The sequence below is a fragment of the Suncus etruscus genome, chromosome 6, assembly GCF_024139225.1.
Source record: "Suncus etruscus isolate mSunEtr1 chromosome 6, mSunEtr1.pri.cur, whole genome shotgun sequence".
Lineage (NCBI taxonomy): Eukaryota > Metazoa > Chordata > Mammalia > Eulipotyphla > Soricidae > Suncus > Suncus etruscus.
The window spans coordinates 53909171-53921021 of NC_064853.1; the positions used below are offsets into that span (position 1 = coordinate 53909171).

The 11851-nt window shown below is 43.2% G+C and overlaps 1 pseudogene; it reads left to right on the forward strand.

Annotated features, from left to right (window-relative positions):
* Positions 1-656: 656 nt before the first annotated feature.
* LOC126011758 (enhancer of rudimentary homolog) lies at positions 657-8810 on the forward strand (annotated as a pseudogene).
* The last annotated feature ends 3041 nt before the right edge of the window (positions 8811-11851 follow it).

The window sequence follows — 11851 nt, forward strand, 5'->3', positions numbered from 1 at the left end:
GATTTCTAAGAGCAGAGCCAGGAGTAAACCTTGCATGCTGCCTGTGTAACACTCCCCAAAAAAAGGTTTTACTTACTTGCTGAACGATCTCTCCTGCTCTTGTCATTCATTATTTTATTGCACAAACTGTTCCAGATATCTGGCCAGCCAAGTGCTTCCAAAACAATTATACATGTGCCATAATTATCTCAAAATTGGGTTTTAAAAAAGGAAATGGGTTCAGATGCAAAGGATGGCCTTAAATTGTGAAAGATAGAAAGAATTAGGTTAGGAGAAATCACTTTGGGGCTGCAGAGTTAGTGAACTTGGTTAATGAACTTGCCTGGAATGTGGCTGCAATCTCGACCCTGCTTCAAATCTGCATCAGGTGTGGTGCCTATGCACGGTGTTAGATGTGTGGCCCTCCAACACAAAAATAAACAAAGCGAAATCACTTTGGACAGTTTTCGAAATTGAAACATCATATGCAGTGAACTGTGTTAAAATAGAAAAATCTCACATTCACTGTGCAGTAAGCAGAGCAGTTTCCGTGAAGATGGATGAATCCTAATGAAAAAGCAGGAAGGAAAATGCAGCCCCAGATCCTGAGTGGTTTCAGCCTGGAAGCTGTGTGCGGGAGCAGCGTGTGGAGGTGGGGGGAGGAGTAGTGACTGATCATGAAACCAGACTGCCAGTGTGGGAAAGACTCTCAAAGCTCATTCGGCTCAGCTATTGTTAACCTCTTTGAAGACATAAGTGCTTTGGAGGATGCGATGAATCCCGGGAACCATTGCTCTTCTACCTGCAGAAGGGTTGGAGGCAGAGCAGTGTCAGGTGCCGTGCTTTGCATGGATGGGCTCCAGGTTGGATGTAGGCTTCTGGCCTGCATGGTTCCCTGAACCCCTCCAGCGCTTCCCTGAAGACTTCCAGCATAGCAGCTCTGCCTTACTGGGCCATAGCATTGACCCACCATCCCCAGTTGGCTGAGTATCATCAGAGTGGTCCCTAGGCCTCCTGAGTTCAGTTTGGAAACAAAACACCCCCCGCCCCAGCGAATAAAATGCATATCTAATGTTAGGTACAAATTTAGAGGACTCTGAAATTTATCCACTGAGCCTATGAGTACTCAGTTTTGGTTTTTTCTCTGTAACATTACAACTAGAGAAGAGTTGGCTTTTCATACTCCCAGAACAGATAGAAGGAATGATGTTTCGCTCGAGGGTATAGGTTTTTATTTTACTCTGATGCTTTGCTGAAGACTCAGCAATCAGCTATTAGCAGTAGTTTATGTGTTCAACAAAGAACAACCTTAAGGGCCAGAGTAATAATACAAATACATGCTTGCCTTGCATGTAGTTGATCTGGGTTTGATCTCTGACAAGCCATGTGGTCTTCCAGATACCACCCAGAGAAATCCCTGAGTACAGAGCCAGAATAACCCCTGAGAACTTCTGGGGATGGCCCAAAAATCAAAACTAGGAAAATAAAAATAAAAGGGGTCACTTACATATCAAGTACTTAAAACTGTCTGGCACATGGCAAGTGCTATACTAGTACCTGCTGATTGTTTCCCTCTCTAAATCCTCTATCATGTCACAATGTTCCTGAAGGCAGGGAACACATCGTTTTCCTCTCTTACCTCCCCTAGAACAGGACAGGACATGAGACAGAGAAGAGACTTGTTAGGGATCAGAGATAGTACATAGGGTAGGGCATTTACCTTGCACAGGGCCAATCCAGGCTCAATATCCCATAAAGTCCTGTAAATCGTACCAGGAGTGATCCCTGAGCCAAGAGTAAGCCTAAAGCACAGTCAGGTGTGGCCAAAAACAAAACAAAATAAAAAGGATCTCCTTAGGGATTTCCTCACCACCGATAGAGAGCTGTGCTGGCTATTCCAGCTGCTGACACTTTAAGAAAGTCTCTGATACAAACTTCTGGGCCTCACTTAAGCAGTTTTCAGACTGAGTAAACAGTGGGTCAAGTTAGGGTTCTCTTAGTCTTTTCAGACAAGAAATAGAATAGCTAAGAATTGCAAGGGTTGGAATGTGAAGCTCTGTACCCCCTGAACCTTAGGGGGCTCCTTTTTGAGATTCCTTTTTTTTGTGTATAGATAGTTGTCTTTGAGTGGTAAAAACATAAGAGATTTTATTGTCCCACTTTTTTCTGTTTTTTTTTTCCAAATGTTTAAATACATATTACTTTTATAACAGGGAAATATATATAAAGCTCAATGGTAAAACCATATAGAGTAATCTAAAAACTGTATCTTACCAACTGATTTCCACCATTTTGTCTTCATCTTTTTTTTTTTTTTTTTTGAGATTCCTTTTTTAAATTTGCTGTTTCATCCTTTGGCCCTACATTGCCATTGTGATGATTATGGTATTTGCAATCTTGGCCACTGGTGCTTGCTGAAGTTCCTTCTTCAGTCTTAATGTTCATCTCTTGTTCGCTGGCCATGCACTCAATGCAGTGTTTTGTGGGGTCACGACCTATTTGGTGCTCAAACTCACCTGGCTGTGATGAGGCCAGAAACTGCTTGTGCTGCTAGGATCACAGACAAAATCATATGGTCATTGATTACTGTCTCCAAACCCTATTCTTGCCCATGATCTTGTTAGATCCTTTCAAGCCTCTTGGTCGATAAGGAAACAGATTCTGAAAGAAGGAAATTTGGGGGGGAGGAGCTGGTCAATGAGTGATAAAGAGGACTTAATTCTATATTAGAATTTTATATTAAGATGGTGCCAAGCACATAAAAGGGGTGTGGAATAAAGTAAAATAACACAGGAATTATGTAATTACTTTTTTGGGTGGTGAGGGGCATCCCCCTGGTAGTGCCCAGGGGCTCTGCTGGGTGGTGCTTAGGGGTACCAAAGATCAAACCTACAGAATTCAGAGCATGGTGGCTTCAGCCTTTTGAGCCATCTTCTTAGCCCCAATTATGTGATTCATTTTCATCTCATTCACTTCTCAAATGAGAAATCCAAAGTCTGGGAAGGGTTAAATTGTATTGCTTGATACAAAATTAGGACATAAATTTAGAACTTCTGACTCTTAGTCCAGAGCCTAAAAGTCTAGCTTTCCATTCCATACTCTGCTTGTTCCTTTTTTCAATAGGGCTAGGGCATCTGAACCTTTCAAGATTTTGATCTAAAATGGAAATGGCTTTTAAATAATTTAGATTTAAAGATCTGTGTGGAAGCAACCCAAGTGTCCATCAGTGGATGACTAGATAAGCAAAGATCGTGTGTGGGGGGGGGGGGAGAGGGGGTGTTTGGGGTGTGTGTGGTTGTGGGGGGGGGTGCACACGCGTGCAGCAATATTCAGCCTTATCAAGAAAGGAGGTTCTTAAACTTGCTACAATGTTGGGGAACTTTGAGGATATTGGGCTCAGTGAAGTAAATCAGTGACAAAAGGCAAACACTGCACAATTCCTCTTACATAAGGCCAAGTCAGTATCTCAGAGACTGAAAGTCAAATGCTGCTTTCCAGGGAACAGGGAAAAGAGGATTGCTGTTTAATGAGCAGAGAAGTTCAGATTTGTATTGTTATTGGTGGAGGTGATGGTGGAGATGTTGGGTGACAACTCCAGGAGTGCTGGGGCTACTCTCAGGTTAGTGCTCAGGGTTACTCCTAGTTGTACTTGAAAGATCATGTGGTGTGAGGGTCAAACACACCTGGGCCAACTAAGGCGAAGTGTGCATTCATCCCATTGAGCTCTCCCCGCAGGCCACACCGTTACAGTTTTACAAGATGGAAGGAGTTATGGAGATGGGAGTAGTGAGAATTGCACCATGTTATGGTTTGTTTTTGTTTTTATTCTAGAGCAACAGCCACAGGTCGGGGCTTACTACTGGCTCTACACTTAGGAATCACTCCTAGCAGACTCAGGTGACAATATGTGGTACCAGGGATGAAATCTGAGTTGGCTGTGTGCAAGGCATGTGCCTTATCCACTGTACTATTGTTCCAACCTATGATTGTATTTAATACCATAGAACTGTTCACTTGGGGGCTAGAGAGATGGCATGGAGGTGGGGCATTTGCCTTGCTTGCAGAAGGACGGTGGTTCAAGTCTCGGCATTCCATATGGTCTTCTGAGCCTGCCAGGAGCGATTTCTGAGCATAGAGCCAGGAGTGGTCCCCTGAGTACTGCCAGGTCTGACACAAAAACAAAAACAAAACAAAACAAAAAAAGAACTGTCCACTTACAAGTGGTTAAGATGGAAAAATTGATGTATGTGTATTTTACCATAAATGTTTAAATTAGAGGGAAGAGTAAGTTAGTTGGAATATTCCCAGTCTGGGTAACTGCAGGCAATGCCAGTCCAGAAAGTTCCCTTGTTACCACTCTCAATGTCACTCTCAATACCTTATTGTCACCTGCATATGTCTTTGGTAGTAGCTTGGAAATCAGATTCATTTGCACCTGTTGTTAAAAGATAGAGGTGTAGTGTCAGAGAAATAGCATGGAGGTAAGGCAATTGCCTTGCATGCAGAAGGTCGGTGGTTTGAATCCCGCCATCCCATATGGTCCCCTGAGCCTGCCAGGAGCGATTTCTGAGCATAAAGCCAAGAGTAACCCCTGAGCGCTGACGGGAGTGACCAAAAAAAAAAAAAGGTGTTACTAACCCTTTCACATATTTTCTCTCCTTCCATAATTTTTCTACTATCTTTCCTCAAATGAGAGCTTTTATTCCTCAGGCATTCCTCAGCCACCTCCTGTGAAAGGACCTGGGGCAGGACAGAAACATCCTTGAACTTTACATTTTCTCTCAAATCAGTCTTTTGGGTTTTTGTGCTTTATCCTGCATGCTTCAAGGACAAAAAAAAAAAAAGTATCATCAGGGTTAGAGAGATAGTAGTAAGGCCTTATATTTGACTCACCCCAGTTTGATGCCATGTTTGGTCCCCTAAGTACTGTAAGAGGTCACTTCTGAGTTACGAAGTCAGGTATAGCACCTGAGCAACATCAGGTGTGGCCACAAAACAAAACCCAAGAAAGTGTCATCGTAGCTGTTCTTGAGAGACAAGGTAAGGATGAATGGGCTTAACAGGGTGGATTGAAGCATGTCTGTTTTCTCTCTCGAAGAGACAGAAATAGTTTGCAGCATGGCACCTTTGAAAGGTTCTTTATTCTAGGAAGCTTTGTCATGCAATTCAAGGCAAGGATGGGGAAAGGCACCTTTGCATGATAAGAGCAGTTATTGATTCACAGCAAATAAGACCAGGGTGATAGGAGAATACCAATCGCTCATTCAGATAAGGCATTTATTTCAAGGAGGAAATGAGTTCTTAGGGAAGGGTATTTGCTTTCAGACATTTATCAGACTAGAGTTTCAGTCTAGAGTGAAAGTGCTCCCCCCAGTCTTGCTCTCTTCCCTGTCCCTGAACCAGGGTTACCCATCCCTATCACTGGATACTGGTGCAAAGATTGCCACTGAGAAGCGAAGAAAAGGAAAGTTAGGGAATGCAGAGGCATCCCCTTTCCATCTCCCAGGTTACATTAATATACTAAAAATGGAGCAATCCATGGTCTGGAGAGAGCACAGGGATGAAGGCATTTGCTTGGCATGACCAATGCTTCTTTAATCCCAGCACAACTGATTGTCAGAGCCCTGTCAGAAGTGACCCCTGCGCACAGCCTGTGTGTCCCCAAACCAAAACATCAATCAATCAATAAAAAGAAGTTTCCTAGGGCCAGAGCAGTGGTGCAAGTGGTAAGGGGTCTGCCTGGCCTGTGCTAACCTAGGACAGACTGAGGTTCAATTTCCCCAGCATCCCATATGGTCTGCCAAGCCAGCATTTCTGAGCACACAGCCAGGCATAACCCCTGAGCATCACCAGGTGTGGCCCATAAACCAAAAAGAAAAGAAAAAGAAAAAAAGAAGTTTCCTGCGGTAGGGCATGTGCCTTGCACGCAGCGACCCAGGATGGATGGTGGTTCCAATCACAGTATCCCATATGGTCTTCCGAGCCTGCCAGGTGTGATTTCTGATGGCAGAGCCAGGACTAACCCCTGAGCGCCACTGGGTGTGGCCCAAAAAAATAACAAACCAAAATAAATTTTAAAAAAGTTTCCTGGGGCCGGAGAGATAGCATGGAGGTAAAGCATTTGCCTTGTATACAGAAGGACAGTGGTTTGAGTCCTAGTATCCCATATGATTCCCTGAGCCTGCCAGGAGCGATTTCTGAGCGTAGAGTCAGAAGTAAACCCTGAGTGCTGCCAGGTGTGACCCAAAAACAAAACAAAACAAAAAAAACAGTTTCCTATATATTACACTGAGTGAAGTAAGTCAGAGAGAGAGATAGACACAGAATTATCTCACTCATCTGTGGGATTTAAGAAAAATAAGAGCCATTATTGTAATAATACCCAGAGACAGTAGAAATGGGGGCTGGAAGGACCACCCCACGGTATGAAACTTACCACAAAGAGTGGTGAACACAGAGAAATAACTACACTGACAACTACAATGACGATGGTAGTGAGTGAGAGAAATAGAATGCCTGTGTTGAAGACAGGCAGGGGTGGGGAGGAGGAAGATGGGGGGCATTGGTGGTGGGAAGGTTGCACTGGTGAAGAGGGGTGTTCTTTTTTTTTTTTTTTTTGGTTGTTGGGTCACACCCAGCAGCACTCAAGGGTTACTCCTGGCTCTGTGCTCAGAAATCGCTCCTGGCAGGCTCAGGGGACCATGTGTGATGCCGGTTTTCGAACCCCCATCCTTCTGCATGCAAGGCAAACGCCTTACCTCCATGCTATCTCTGGCCCCCATGGTCCTTATTCATTTTTAAACTTGTTGAGGTCTCAGTTTTCTCATCTGAACACCATGATTTACCAAGTTGTTCATATTACAATCTTTCAGGTATTAAATATTCAAACACCAATTCCATTACCAATGTGACCTTTCTTTCACCACTGTCCCCAATCTCCTACCCATCACCGTAGCCTGCCTCCTTGCAGTCACAAGCAAATTTACTTCATATTACTTCACGTTCACAAAGGCAAATGGAATTATCAAGACTTAGATCAACAAGGATCAATTTGAAATAACTGTTTTATCTCTCTCCATGGAATGGCTAAAGTCAGTGTCTAAGGATTTCCTGGGCTGTGACTGGTGCTAGTTGAGTCTTCTATGTTACTCTTTAGGCTCACTGTGGTTGCTAGATTACTATGTAACTTTCCTGTGATATTACTGGGCTGACACTACTACAAAATATTGAGGTGTCCTAAGAGTTTTGTGGCATGGAAATTTGATAAGGCTTAGTCCTGGAGCTGGGCCCTTTCTGTGAGAGGGTGTAGGGTGTGGCAGTGGGCTGCTGTGATTCATGCAGAAAGAGTAATCTGTCTCCCACTGTAAGAGAATGTCACAGAAGGGCCCGGAGAGATAGCACAGCAGTGTTTGCTTTGCAAGCAGCCGATCCAGGACCAAAGGTGGTTGGTTCGAATCCTGGTGTCCCATATGGTCCCCCGTGCCTGCCAGGAGCTATTTCTGAGCAAACAGCCAGGAGTAACCTCTGAGCATCGCCGGGTGTGGCCCCCCCCCCCAAAAAAAACAAAAAACAAAAAACAAAAACAAACAAACAAACAAAAAAAAAAACAGAGAATGTCACAGAAGTGCCAGCCAGAATCAGTCTACCTGGAAAGTATTGGCTGCTTTTTGTTTTTGCTTGTCTGTTTTTGGTTTTAGGGCCACATCAAGTGGTGCTCAGCGGTTGCTCCTGGCTCTAAGCTCAGGGTCACTCGTGACAATACTCAAGATTAAATATGGGTTGGCCACATGCAAGGCCAACACCTTCCCTGCTGTTCTGTTGCTCTTGCTCTGGTGTCCATTATTTTCTTTTGAAACTGGTGGAGGGGCCAGGGTATATTTCTGTTGGGAAATTGGTGATAGTAGGCAGGAGCTGCTGGGTTTTCCAGTGACAGGGTGAGTCAGGGGGGATTGACCCAGTCAAAATGGGTTTAGCAAAAGTCCTGTAAAGAAACTGAGTAAATTGCTCAGCCTCCTGACCCTAAACCCTGAAGCTGAGTAACTGTTTTCCTCTTCCTATTGGTGGAAGTAAAATGCTGTGAGCATTTGAGCATCAGGAAGGAGGGCCAGCTCCCCAAAGCTGAATAAGCATTGACAGGTAAAACATTTAGCTAGAAGTACCAAGGAAAATGTCTAGTTTGAAGAAATTTAGTAAGAAATTCTAGCTTAGGGGGCCGGCGAAGTGGCGCTAGAGGTAAAGTGTCTGCCTTGCAAGTGCTAGCCAAGGAAGGACCGCGGTTCGATCCCCTGGCATCCCATATGGTCCCCTCAAGCCAGGGACAATTTCTGAGCGCTTAGCCAGGAGTAACCCCTGAGCATCAAATGGGTGTGGCCCGAAAAGCCAAAAAAAAAAAAAGAAAAGAAAAGAAAAGAAAAAAGGAAATTCTAGCTTATCGTCTGGGCTTTACCACGGAAAATTAGTAAAAGAAAGGTCCTCCTCATTACATGGTGCTGGTGATGCAGTGAAAGGGTTTGGTGCCATGTTTCACACCATTTTTACTAGTACAGGCTACCAAGAGGCCACAACATAGAACTTCTGCTGACTATGAGTCTGTGAGTGAATTCACTGAAGGTGTTTTGTAAAATGAACAAAGAACATCTAAAGAGAATGAACCCTAACCCTCTATCACATATGATATCAGTCAGTTGTTTGATTTTATTAATGATCTGGCAGGCCTCAGCTGCCTTGTTTACTGAGCTGATGCCCAGACATACCAGCCTAACAACAGAGACTAGATTAAAGAGAAGATCTATGTGCTGCTTCTTTGGCAGATCCAGCAGGCCAGGAAATAATTGAGCTGGAAGCATTAGGGGGCTGGGAATGGCTTGGAATACATGTGTGTACAGAAAAATCGTAAGTGGATGTTCTGTATTATATTAATCCTGTTTCTGTTTGGTACATTCTAGCCAGGATTGATTTTATTGAATAAAATATGAGTATCTTGTTCAGTCTGAAATCCTCCATTGCTCCCTTCCCTCTCCCCCTTACCCTTTGTAGAATTAAACATTTTTTACCATGCTTAAAAAGAAAGATAGACCCACTTTCATGTACCATTTTTTATTATTTTTCCCCTCTTGTACATTTTTAAATAGAACCACTTGGTGTTGTATGGGTAGCCAATTCGCCAGGACTCCCTATTTATTTAGATTTGATAATAATGGCTTCATAACTAAAAATCATATTGTTTCTGCAACTGAGTGGCAGGTTCAAGGATTTCCTTATGAATCTGAGACATTCTATTACTTCTGAATTAAAAAAATAATTTTTAACTTTTTGTTGTTGTTGATTTTGGGGGCCACACCTGGTGGTGCTCAGGGCTACTCCTGGCTCAGCACTCAGGGATCAGCTTTGGAAGGGTTTAGGGAACCATATGTGTATGGCAGACAGAATCCAGGTCAGCCATGTGCAAGACAAATGCCCTGCCTGCTGTACTATCTCTAGGTCCCCTGCAAAAAAAAATGTGTGTTTTGAAGTTAAAAACAGATTTTATTTAGAAATTCTGAGGAAGGAGTGGGGAGAGGAGAGAGAAGAGAGAAAAACACTCTCAAAAGAGAGCCCTAGTACACTTCCCAGCATGAAAGTATGAAAGCATGAAAGTGCACATCTCAAGAGAGGAGATGTGGGTGACACATATGTGCAGGCACCATATGCATGGGCTGGCAACAAACGTGCCTGCAAAAAATGTTAAGCTTGATAAGCACATGATTCTCCTTTGTCACTGTCCTGATTCAGCATCATCTTCTGGACCTCAGTTTCCACTTTTGTAAAATGAACCTTCCTGGGGTCCCTTCTGGCTTTCACAGTGTATATGAGTCTATGAAAGTCTTTGCCACACCAGAAAGAACATGAGTTTGACAGCCCGTCTGAACGCCTCCCCACTCAGCAGCAAGAAATATTTCTGGCTTGACATCTAAAATGGAAGTTTAATTGCTGATAAGTGGCTGACAACTGGTAAATGCATTTGGGGTAGATTAGAAGAACCAAATCTATAATGGGCCTCAGATCTGCACTGGAAAGTTGGGTTTTCAGGGATGGAGGGGGAGGTCTGCCTGGGATGGGAAGGGTGTTGGCCCAGTCAGGAATGAGGTGGGGTTGGAAATGGCAGCTTCATTGTCTATGAACTCTCAACAATCAATGACTGCAAAGATATTTGTAGCCTCTATATACTGTTTCCAGAGAGACACCGAATACTTGTGTAGATGGTCTCAAGGACAGATAAATGCTCATGAGAAAATAGTTTATTGTATATGACAGGCTCTGTCCTAAGCATTTTTTAAATTACTTTATCTAAACACTATGGTTTACAAGGTTGTTCTTAATACAGTTAGTTTTTTTTCACAGTTATAAAGTTGTTCCTGATTGAGTTTCAGTCATATAGTGTACAACCCCCTTCACCAGTGCACATTTTCTACTACCAATGTCCCCAGTTTTATTCCAACTTCTACTTTGCCCTGTGGCAGACATATTCTCTTTGTCACTCTCTGTCTCTCTCTCCTTTTAGATACTGTGGCTTGCAATATTGATACTGAAGAGGCATCATGCATATCACTTTGCCTCTTTTCAGTTTTTGTTTAGAGTGATCATTTCTAATGATCATTGTCACACCATTGTCACATGGTCTCCTCTATGCCCTAACTACACTCCCCAACTCTTTGTGGCAAGCTTTCTATCTTGGACTGGTCCTCTTGGCCCTCACCTTTATTATTTCCGGGTATTATTACTATACTCTCCTTGTTTTATATTCCAAAAATAAGTATGATTATTCTATGTCCCTGTCCCTCTGACTTACTTCACTCAGCATAATACTCGTCATATCCATCCATATAGAAGCAATTTTTTTTTGGTAACACCTGGGACCATATGGGATACCAAGGATTGAACCAGGTCCATCCTGGATTGGCTGCATGCAAGGCAAACTCCCTACCACTAGCTATCACTCCAGCCCCCATGTATAAACAAATTTCATGACTTCATTTTTCTTTTTCTTTTTTTTTTTTTTTTTTTTTTTTGGTTTTTGGGTCACACCCGGCATTGCTCAGGGGTTACTCCTGGCTGTCTGCTCAGAAATAGCTCCTGGCAGGCACGGGGGACCATATGGGACACCGGGATTCGAACCAACCACCTTTGGTCCTGGATCAGCCGTTTGCAAGGCAAACGCCGCTGTGCTATCTCTCCGGGCCCGACTTCATTTTTCTTAATCACTCATAGTATTCCATTGTGTGGATGTACCACAATTTCTTTATCCACTCATATATACTTGAGAACTTAGATTGTTTCCAGATTCTGGCTATTTGAATAGTGCTGCAATGAACACAGGAAGGCAGAGGACTTTTTCTTTTTTACATTGTTTTGGGGCTCCTAGGGTATATTCCTAGGTGTGGGAGCTTTTGAGGAATATTCATATTGTTTTCCAAAAAGGCTAAACCAGTTGACATTTCTACAAATAGGGACTGAAAGTCCTTTTCTCCCTGCATCTGTGCCAGCACTGGTTGTTCTTGTTCTTTTGTTGTTGTTGTTGTTGTTCTTGTTCTTGTTCTTTTTTTATATCAGCCGGTCTCTATTGTATGAGATAATATTTCCTTATTGTTTTAATTTGCATATCCCTGATGATTGATGATGTGGAGCATTTTTCATGAGCCTTTTAGCCATCTGTATTTTATCCTGAGTCAGTGCTCTGGAGTTTCTTCTGGCAATGCTCTGGGGCTATACAGTGCTGGGTCTCAAAACCAGGTCTTCTGCATTCAAATCATGTGTCATCAGTGCTTTGAACCATCTCCTCCACCCTATGTTTACCATTTGATGTGCAATACTTCATTAGTCCTCACAATTCTGT